Source organism: Grus americana, unplaced genomic scaffold (assembly GCF_028858705.1).
Source record: "Grus americana isolate bGruAme1 unplaced genomic scaffold, bGruAme1.mat scaffold_44, whole genome shotgun sequence".
NCBI classification, from domain to species: domain Eukaryota; kingdom Metazoa; phylum Chordata; class Aves; order Gruiformes; family Gruidae; genus Grus; species Grus americana.
Window position 1 is genome coordinate 53,661 of NW_026561703.1, and position 10,487 is coordinate 64,147.

A 10,487-nucleotide genomic window follows, 5' to 3' on the forward strand; every position below is an offset into this window, starting at 1 on the left:
TTCATCTTCTTCTCCATCCGTGGGCAGTGGCATTAAGGTGGCAGGATTCAAGGTATTTCAAGATCTTTCCAATCTTAAATTGTCAGCAAGCAAAAGTAGTAGTTCATATTTATGTGCTCTTTGTGGAGAAAGTGCTTTCTCGGCATATTGTTACAATAATCTTTCCACTTCATGTGGCACACAGAGTGCTAGGAGATGTCCCAAGACTATGTTCTGGCTTTTTTCTACTACCTCAGCAGCGGTAGCCACAGCTCTTATGCAAAACGGAGTTCCTCTTGCTGCTGAATCTAATGTGCAAGAATAATAGGCTATAGGTCTTTCATGTGGCCCTAAAGTTTGAACTAAGTCTCCATTTGCTGTTCCTTTGTTTTCTGTGTGTGGTGGGTTGACCCTGGCTGGGGGCCAGGTGCCCACCAGAGCCGCTCTATCACTCCCCTCGTTCACCAGGCAGGGGAGAAAAAGTATAACAAGAAGCTTCTGGGTCGAGATAAGGACAGGGAGAGATCACTCGCTAGTTATCGTCACGAGCAAAACAGACTGAACTTAGAGAGGAAATTCACCTCATTTGTTACTAAGCGAAACAGAGTAGAGGAATGAGAAATAAAATCAAATCTGAAAACACCTGCCCCCACCCCTCCCATCTTCCCAGGCTCAACTTCACTCCTGGCTTCAACCTCTGCCCCCCCTCAGCAGCACAGGGGGACGGAGAATGGGGGTTAGGGTCAGTTCATCACACGTTGTTTCTGCCGCTTCTTCCTCCTCAGGGGGAGGACTCCTCTCATTGTTCCCCTGCTCCAGCATGGAGGAGTCCCTCTCACGGGAGACAGTCCTTCACCAACTGCTCCAACGTGAGTCTCTCCCACGGGGTGCAGACCTTGAGGAGCAGACTGCTCCAGCGTGGGTCCCGACTGGGAGTTATATACAGATGGGAGCAGCTTTGTGAAACAAGGGATCCGGATGTCAGTGTATGCTGTGACCACAGTGGATACTGTTGTAGAAGCAAAAGCTCTGCAACCAAAACCATCAGCCCAGAAAGCAGCATTGATTGCACTAACAAGAGTCTTGGAACAAAGTGAAGGAATATATGGACTGATTCCCGGTCTGCATTTGGAGTATTACATTACCTAACCCCTAACCCTAACCCTAACCCTATCATAATGCTAATCCTACCCCTATTCCTCACCCTAAAGATAACAATAAGCCTAAACCTAACCCTGAGCTGAACCCTAACCCTAAGTCTAACCCCAACCACCTAACCCTAACCCTAACGATAAGCCGAACCTGAACCCTAACCATAACCCTAACACTAACTCTATCCCTATCCCTATTCCGAAGCTAACCCTTCCCTGAACCCTAATATAATGCTAATCCTAAAACTAAACCTAACCCTGACCGTGAACCTAACATTAAACCTAATAACCATAAGCTTGATCCTAACCATAAACCCAACCCTAACCCTAAACCTAACCATAAGCCAAACCTGAACCCTAAATATAAACCTAGACCTAACCCTAAACCTATCCCTAACCCTAACCCTTACCCTTACCCTAATCCTACCATAAGGCTAATCCTAATCCTAACCCTAACCCAAAACACTAATGCTAACCGTAACCCTAACCCTAACCCCAACCCTAACCCAAACCGCATCACTAACTCTAACCCCGAATCTTAACCCTAACTCTAACCTTAACTCTAACCTTAACGCTAACCCCTAACCCTAACCCAAACCACTAACCCTAACTCTAACCCAAACCCCAACTCTAACCCCTAAACCTAACCCCTAATCCTAACCGTAACCTCTAACCCTACCCATAACTCTAACTCTAACACAACCCTAACGCTAACCTTAACCCTAATGGCCCTAACCGTAACCCTAACCATAACCAAGCCGTACCCTAACCGTAACCCTAACCATCATCCTAACCTAACCCTAAACCGAACTCTAACCCGAACCCTAATCCTAACCTAACCCTAACCCTTACCCCTAACCCAACCCTAACCCTAACCCAGCTTCTATAACATTCTGCATAGGTGGCCTGATACACAAAAACCAAACTGCAAAGCACTTATTTCTACTCGTGAATGGTGATTATGGGCAATGAGAGTTTAGTCAATGCAGCTGAGGACGGTACGGCTGTGGCCATCTAGGCAGACTTCTGAGCTTTCTCATTTTCTTCCAAGGTAGTTACAGCCATGGGACTTCTCTTTCTGCAGAGCACTGCACACAGAACTAGTGTGCAAGAGTTTGGTTTGTGACCGCTGCTGGCAGCAGATGGAGCGATCTAACGTCCGCTCAGTAGCAGCTGGGTTGCCACATATCCAAGTTGTGGTGATTTGTCAAGGCTTTGGAAGCAGTTGTGCTGAACGAAAGATCTCTCAGGGAATCCTCAGATCTTCATTCATAGCCAATTTCTCTGCAGAGAGTAAACGGCAGCTGGAATGTTCCCGTACACTACTTTTTCAGGCCTGAGATGAGTAAGGGGAAGTTTTCTAAGCTTGCTACTCCCCCCTAAGGGAACTATGGGAGAAACACAGGCGCAGAGTGTTTTATGGGATGCCATGCTGAGGGTCCCTGCAAGTTCGTTGCCTATGTACAGCCAGAAAGTGCTTTGGGCTGTCTACAGGAAATATTTAGGCTTACTTTTGTGTTTTGTTTCGCTTGGTGGTTTTTATTGTACTGGTTCCTTTGGCGGAGGCCAGTAAGGACTTGATGACGTGATTCCAGATCTTTGCAGCTATGGTGTGGCAGTTGGACGTTTGGAGCTCAAGGGAGGCGTTTTCGGCAACGCGGCAGTTTGATCAACTTGAGCTGCGTTTCTGTAGAGAGAAGAAATAACACCTTTGCCTGTCCCAACCCACTTGTGCTTTTCTCTCGTAGCTTGCATTGAGCCTGCAGAAATGCTTTTGAAGCCAGGTAGTTAATTGCACTGAGGAACCAGCGTGGGGTCAAATCAACCCCGAGTAAAAAGAAAAAAAGGTTACGTTTTCACCCAAAGCTTTTTCTCAGCCTGGTTCTCTCTGAAGCCTCACAAATTCTGGCCTTGAGCACAGAGAGGAAGTGGCAGTGAAGTGGCAGTGCCGGTCAGGAACATTTGCAGCTCTCCTGTGACAATGTTTCTCACGTAAAAATGCTGGCTCTAATTTGGAGGTTTGTATTAAAGCCAAATGTGTGAATAATTCTTTAAGTAATCATTTTATGATGATACAAAATTGGAATCGAGGCAGGAGAAGCCCAGGGAATTGTCTGCAATCCCTCCTGCAGTGACCGCATCAGCCGCCGTGCTTGGGCCAATGCTTCCAGCCTCTTTGTTTGGAGATTAAACCTGGGAAAGTCCCCGCTTCCTCGAGCATGGATCTTCCTCTCCTTGGCACCTGCTGGCTGAACTGGGAAAAACGGGGACAGCGACATCCTTTTAAGCACCAGTTGTTCTGTGGATTAGGTGGCGGCTGTGAGGAGAGGACATGCAGGAGCTGCGTGGGGCCTGGGAGAGCTGAGGAGGTTGTGGGTGCAGCCCTGGGGGCAGAAGAAACAGCCGACACTTTGGTGAAGCAACTCTTCTGTCAGCCAGTTTGCTCTGGGGAAGGTGGGGAACTGGGGCACCCATTGCTGGAGAGCAGAAGGCTTGTTACTGCTGCCGTGCTCCTCATCTTTGCCACACTACTGAAGCAGGTGCTGGGAGGAGGTAGGGAATGATGTCCTGGCAAAAGAGGGGACCTACAAGTTGGCAGCCTCTCCCCTTCCTTTGACGTCTCCGTATTGTGCTTGAGAGTAGGAGATGTGTCCTTGCGCCCATCACTTGGAGCCTGGTTCTAAGCCCCCATGTCAGCTTCTCTTCTATTTCTGTCATGTTGGAGACTCTTTTCCATAAAAAGCCAATTCCTGGAGTTTGATCATTCTGAAGGAATCACAGCTTCTCTTGCAAAGTCTTTCTTGCCTGTACGGTTAGGGAAATGTGCTAACTGAAGTGCTTTGAGGGGTAGGAAAGCAGAGAGTTGAAAAGCAGAGTTTACATACAATTTAAGAGCCTGATTTTGGAGCTGGCCTGTGACTTTTTGGCTGTTTGGGGATGGAAAGCCAATGCCAGTGAATATGAATCCAAATAGTTGCTCCAGCGTGGGTCCTTTCCACAGGGTGCAGTCCTTCAGGAGCGACTGCTCTAGTGTGGATCCTGCCAGAAGACCTGCTCCCGTGTGGGCAACTCTCCACGGGGCCACAGGTCGTGCTAGGAGCCTGCTCCAGCCTGGGCTCTCCGTGGGGTCACAGCCTCCTTTGGGGCACATCCGCTTGCTCTGGCGTGGGGTCCTGCACAGGCTGCAGGGTGACTCTGTGCTGCACTGGGGACCTCCATGGGGACAAACCTGTGTCACCACGTTCTGCACCATGGGCTGCAGGGGAATCTCTCCCTCCTCCCCCTCCTTCTTCACTCAGCTTGGTGTCTGCAGAGTTGTTTCTCTCGCGTATTCTCACCCATCTCTCCCAGCTGCTCTTACCCAGCAGATTTTAGCCCTTCTTAAAGATGTTGTCCCAGAGGCGCTAATAACGTTGCACCATGGTGGTTGCATCATGGTGGAGCCTGGAGAGTGCCTGCAGGGCCTTTGAGGACATCAGCCCCCAAAGCTGCCTGGGCAGCGAGAGCATCGTGGTGGTCCGGCTCTGCAGGAAAGGGCTCCTTATGGGAGATTTCCTCTTCCTCCTCCAGGGAGGCCTCCTGTCCTGGCTCCCTCGCCAAAGGGCTGCTTCCCCTGGGGAAGGAGATGGGGGAGCTTCCCCCCCACCATTGCCTGCCCCGCTGGCGGTGACTCGACCCTGGGGGTGGCTCGGTGCCCTTCGAGACTCGCCGGCCCTGATCTGGGGCTCAGCGGGGCTTTTGCACCTCTTGGGTGCCATTTTCCCGGTGCCCCCTGTGCTCCCTCCCCCTCCCACACAGGCACGGAGCCGTTCTGGAGAAACAGCTTTTAATTGACAAAACACAAGAGAAAAGGTCCCATCAAAGCTACTCTACACCCCTCCCCCCCCCCCCAAATACACCACCCCTCCTCCCCCATCCCCCACTCCCCCCACCTCCTCCTCATCCCTGCTCGGGCTCTACTTCCCCCCCTGCCACCCCCGTGCTGCCTGCCAGAGCCCTGCGCTTGCTGGCCGGCTTTGGCAAGGCGCTCTGCCCCCGCTTCTTGCCCCGCTTCTCGCAGACGGCAGCCTGGGACGGTGGCAGGGCCATCCCCGCAGCCCCCCACGACTCCTGGGGCTCCATCCCCATGGTGTAGAACTCTTCCATGCTCAGGATGGCGTCGGTGATCTCGGGGACGCTGTAGTCGGGGGTGAGCAGCTCCTCGGGCAGGGAGAGCGAGGCAAAGTGGCAGTGGGGGGTGGCTGTGCCGGTGCCACCAAGCTCCCCAGGCCCAGGGCTGCTGCTGAAAGCATCCTGGCTGACCCCCACCGTGTCCAGGGAGCAACCAAAGAGCCTTAGGGCCTCTTCGAGTGGCACCTCCTCGGACACGGTGAGGTCATCTGCCAGGTCCCCAAGGGCTTGGTTGTTGGGTGCAGCAGAAGGGCAGGAGGGGTCGTAGCTGCCCAGGGGGATGTTGCTGCCCAGCTGTGCCTCCGCAGGGGTTGCTGCGCTGCAGATAGTGAGCTGGGCAGGGTGCTCCTCGGTGTGCCGGTTGCTGGGGATGGACGTTGACAACACCGGGGAGGCAAGGGCCACCGTGCTCCCCTCTCTGCCCATGCCACCATGGTCCCCATGCATCAGGTTACTGCCAGCATCCTCCTGGATGACCTCCACCCCGTCCAGGGAGCAACCCAAGAGGCTTAGGGCCTCTTTGAGAAGCTCCTCGTCAGATACAGCAAGGTCTCCTGCCAGGTCCCCCAGGGCTTGGCTGGGGGAGTCATGGCTGCCCGGGGGGATGTTGGTGTCCGGGTGTGCCCCCACAGGAGGTGCCGTGCCGCAGGTGTTGGTCTGGGCAGGCTGCCCCTCGATGTGCTGGCAGCCAGGGTTGGACGTCGGCAACAGCAGGGGGGCTGGGGCCACCACTGTGCCCTCTGCGCCGGTGCCACTGGATTCCCCAGACATGGAGCTACTGCCTTGATTGTCCCGGCTGGCCGCCACCGTGTCCAGGGAGACACCAAAGAGCCTGAGGGCCTCTTGGAGAAGCTCCTCCTCAGAGACTTCCAAGTCTCCATCCGGGTCCCCAGGGGCTTGGTGGTGGGGGCCAGCAGAGGGGCTGGGGGGGATGTCACGGCCCGGGGGGATGTTGGTGCCCGGGTGTGCCCGCACAGGGGTGGCCGTGCCAGAGCTGTTGATCTGGGCTGGCTGCCCCTGGATGTGCCGGTAGCCAGGGATGGACGTCGGAAGGGCTGGGGGGGCTGGGGCCTCCGCTCTCCCCTGATAGTTTTGGGGTGTGAGGTGTGTCGGCTGTCCCTGCGGGGTCAGAGGGGCTGCCCAGGCTGGGAGGGTCCTGCAGCCCCTGGGGCCCCCCCACAGGGCAGCAGCCGGCAGAGAAGCGGTGCCATGGCTGAGCGTGGAGCTGGCCGGGGCAGGCAGGTTGGTGACCGTCCACTCGATGTGGAAGACCTGGGGGTCGAAGAGGCAGCCGCATGGAGCCCTCTGCAGACCTGTGTGGGTGAGAGGGAGCCGTGCTGGGCCAGGGGGTTGGGGCCCTCCAAGGACAGCCACCGAGCTGGCCCCGATGGCCGCCATCCCCCAGCTCTGTGCTGGGCACGTGGGGAGCTTGTGGCCGGGGTGCTCTGCGCGGGGTGAGCTGCTGTGCTGGTGGGACAGGCTTGCAAAGCAGGGAGGAGACTGGCTTCTAGGAGGTGAAGCGGGAGAGATGGCCCCAAGCATTGGGGAAATTCTCTGGGACTTGGATTTCCTGGGCCCGCATCAGCCAGGCGAGAGCAGGGATGCTTGCCTGGGCTTGCTGAAGCCCTGTGCCAAAAGTGCCCTGGGGACAGGGCTGATGGGGATGCTGGGCGTGCGCGGGGGCCGGGGATGGCGAAGGCGGCGGGGTGGCAGAGCAGCCAGGGGTGCCGTACCTGGTGGTGGTAGTGCCTGGGGGCCCTGGGGTGCCACGTGCAGTGAGGGTGGCCAGGCTGCGGGGAAGGGCTGCTGCTGGCGGGGCAGTGGGCACAGGTTGGCTGCGCCTGGAAGAGAGACAGGAGCGATGGCCGATGGTCACCTGCGCTCTTGCCCCCAAGAGTGTCCCTGGGGTGCAGGGGTCAGGGTGGGTCTGTACCTTGGAGGTAGAAGGTTTGGGGAAGGGCAAAAGTCTGCAGGAGTCGGGGTGCCGGGGGGTCCCGGGGGCCGCGTGGTGGGAGCTGCAGTGGTGGCGGCGCCATGTGGCGTTCTGGCTGTTGGCTGCTAAGGACTCTCTGGCGTCTCCCAGGAGGGAACGTGGGGTCTCCGCGTGTTCCGCCCCGCCCCAACAGCCTCCCCAGCCCCTCCTGCCTGGGGAGGGAAAGGGTTCAGGGGGGGCCTTGCTGCGTTCCCAGAGCTGGCATGTCCTTGGGATTGGTGGGACTTGGTGGGACGAGTGCCACGCCTGGAGTGCTGGCATGGAGGCTGCAGGCTGTTCAGGAGGGGTAGGCAGGGCAGGCGAGGTGGAGGGGTCGCACTCTGTGGAAGGGAGAGGTTGGATGGTAGAGCCCTTCCAGTCAGCAAGGATGTGGTGGAGAGCCTCTGGGTGAGGCTGAGGGGCATGGAAAACAAAGCAGCTGTTGCAGCGGGTGTCTGCTACCGATGGCCCAGCCGGGATGCCCGCACTGCGGAGTTATTTGATAGGCCCTGAGGAGAAATCTCTGGACGAGCAGTCCTTGTCCTGATGGCAGATTTCGACTTCCCAGACATCCGCTTGTTGTCCAAACAGCGGATTCGTTACGCGGTGTACACTAAGCCAATTCTCACACACCTAGGAGATATATTGCTTTTTATTCAGGCCTGGGTGCTGGGTGGATTTCCACAAATCAAGCACACCTGATGCCCGTTCCCTGTCATCTTTATACACAAACCTTCCAAATTAGGACACTCCCAATTACAACGATTGGTTCATATTTCTTTTGGTAGTATGCAAACTAGAAGGCATGCTCGGTTCTTTTCTCGGCCTTTATCTTTGGGTAGGTGGCATAATTTGGGTAGGGGGCTCATGGGTCGGTGGTTGCGGAGACCCTGGCCCAAATTACCTTTCCCCTAGTCTCTCAATACTTCTGGCACTCCCCAATGGTTCTTCAGGGTCTGTTGATCAGACTAACGATGTATCGGGGTTATGCTTCTACCTCTTGACAAGCACGTCTTCCTTGACACCTTGTCTGGGTAAATAGGAACTGACATAATGGTAGCACTGGACAATGGCCATCCTCAGGAGTCCCTAGCCGCTATTTACAAAACTCTCTGTGACATCCTGAACTGTGAAAAACTATCTGGAACATTCTTAACCGTGGAACTATGAAAAACAATTTGTAACTTTTTAGCTGCAGATTCAGGATTAACTTTCAACCTCGATGAAGGATATCCTGGTCCGACTCGGAATAGCCTCATCTGCAATCGGGTACTGTTTCATTGATGGAGGTGACCCTCCTTTTGTGTTCATTATTACCGGTTCTGCGGCTAACGATAATCCTATCTCATCACCAGAGCTGCTCCACAGTTCCCGGGGAAGTGCTTCAAGTCCTTTTGGGATTTTAAAAGCCGACCAAATTCCTGCAAAAGATCACGTCCTAGCAAAGACACAGGTGAATCTGGAGGTACCACAAATCTTCCCCATACCATTTTTTCTGCAATGATCATTGGAAGTGGCGTCGAAATAGATTTTATTTCTTGCCCAACAACCCCTCTTATAAGTACCTTTTCTTTAGAAATCCATGTTTGTGGGAGTGCATCATTCAAAAGGGACAAGGTTGCTCCTGTGTCTACTAAAAATTCAACAAAAAGTCCGTTTAGCTTTGCAGTAATTTGTCCGTACTCGTTTACCTTCACTCCTGCATTCGACATCTTCGCAGTCCTTCGGCAAGCATGGAGTTCAGCTTATTATTTTTCTGTTGTGAGAGAGGGCACGGTGGATACGGTGGATTTGATCCTCGTCCAGCACTTCCTGGGCGGAGTGGGCACTCCCGCTGGGCATGTCCTATCTTCCCGCAAGAAAAACACTCTAAAAGGTTGGGATTAGATTGGTTAGGGAAAGGAGGAAAGGGAGCCCTTTCCATCAGTCTTTTTCCCGTCAGTTGTGGCTAAATTCCAGTTGGGGTCCTCAGTGGGCCAGGGATTTAATCCTTGACCTCTCTGAGCAATTTCTCAGTCCTTTAGAAGAATTTTCTCTCCCTCATCCATCTGGAATAGTTCTCTCAGCAAAGTTTTCATGTCACTCCAGTTAGGTGTGTAATCAGTGACTATTCCAGCTAGCATTTGTGCACATCCATCTGCATTGTCTCTTAATCTTGGCATTTTACTTTGCCACATGATCAAGTCACCTTGTTTCCAAGGTTTGTGGCGCATCACAGCAGTCACTGCAGGGCCATCAGGAGGAGCTCCTGGTCGTGCTCTGGGATTTGGGATGTAATGCAGTTTCATGGGAAACATCCCTGCTTGGGGAAGGTCAGTTTCCTCGGCCTCAGGGGCAGAGGGAAGCGAGCTTACCCGTAGTTTAGATGGCTTACGTCTTTGATAAGACCAATCCTACCAAATATACCAATAATCAATACTTGGACTTGCAGTATCTTCGAAAATGATCCTTCGAAATGTTAACTTATGGGGCTTAAAAGTTCCTTTGCCGGGGGGGGGGCAAATATCCATAGGTCCTCCCCCTCGAGTTCGAGTTAGGAACGGCCATTCCTCCTGACACAACCCAATCAGTCTTGTCTTTTGTAGAGTCTGTGCCCCATAAATCTTACTCCAATTTTCTAAAACCTCAGCAAGGGGCGTCCCCCTTTCAATGCTGGGTGTAGTTCTCGTTTCTTAAATTTCTTTTCCTCTTACCAAATCTTTAGCAAGTTTAAACACAAGAGTACTCCCAGTATTGTCTGGAATCACCCGTGTCCAAGTCTCTTAGGTGAACGCACCTATTTTTATTATGCCAGCAATGAGCGTTGGTCACGGGTTTGTCCAGAGAATTAGCTGGTGCTCCTTCCTCTTGCGTCCTAGGGTCCCCATCTGGGTCGCCATCTGTTAGAGGGTATGAGAAATGGACCAGACGTGAGTTGCCCTAGGTTTGCTTTCTTGCAGCGCTGGATGCACGGGGGAATCAGCTCCGCCCAACGTGCACGCAGGTGATTACCAACGCACAGGTTATATAGACTCAAAACATACATATTCACCATTTTTCTCAAAAAAAGGCAGCCCTATGAGAATCATTTCTTGGAATTCATTTACGTAGTCTCCTCCCCGTCACGCATGCTCAGTGATTTGAGTCGGTGGCCCTCAAGGGGTCTCTGGTGGTCGTCAGTGGTCGCGCAGCCGTGTTTGCTGGATGACCCTCTTCTTGCAGGCACGCGCAGTATC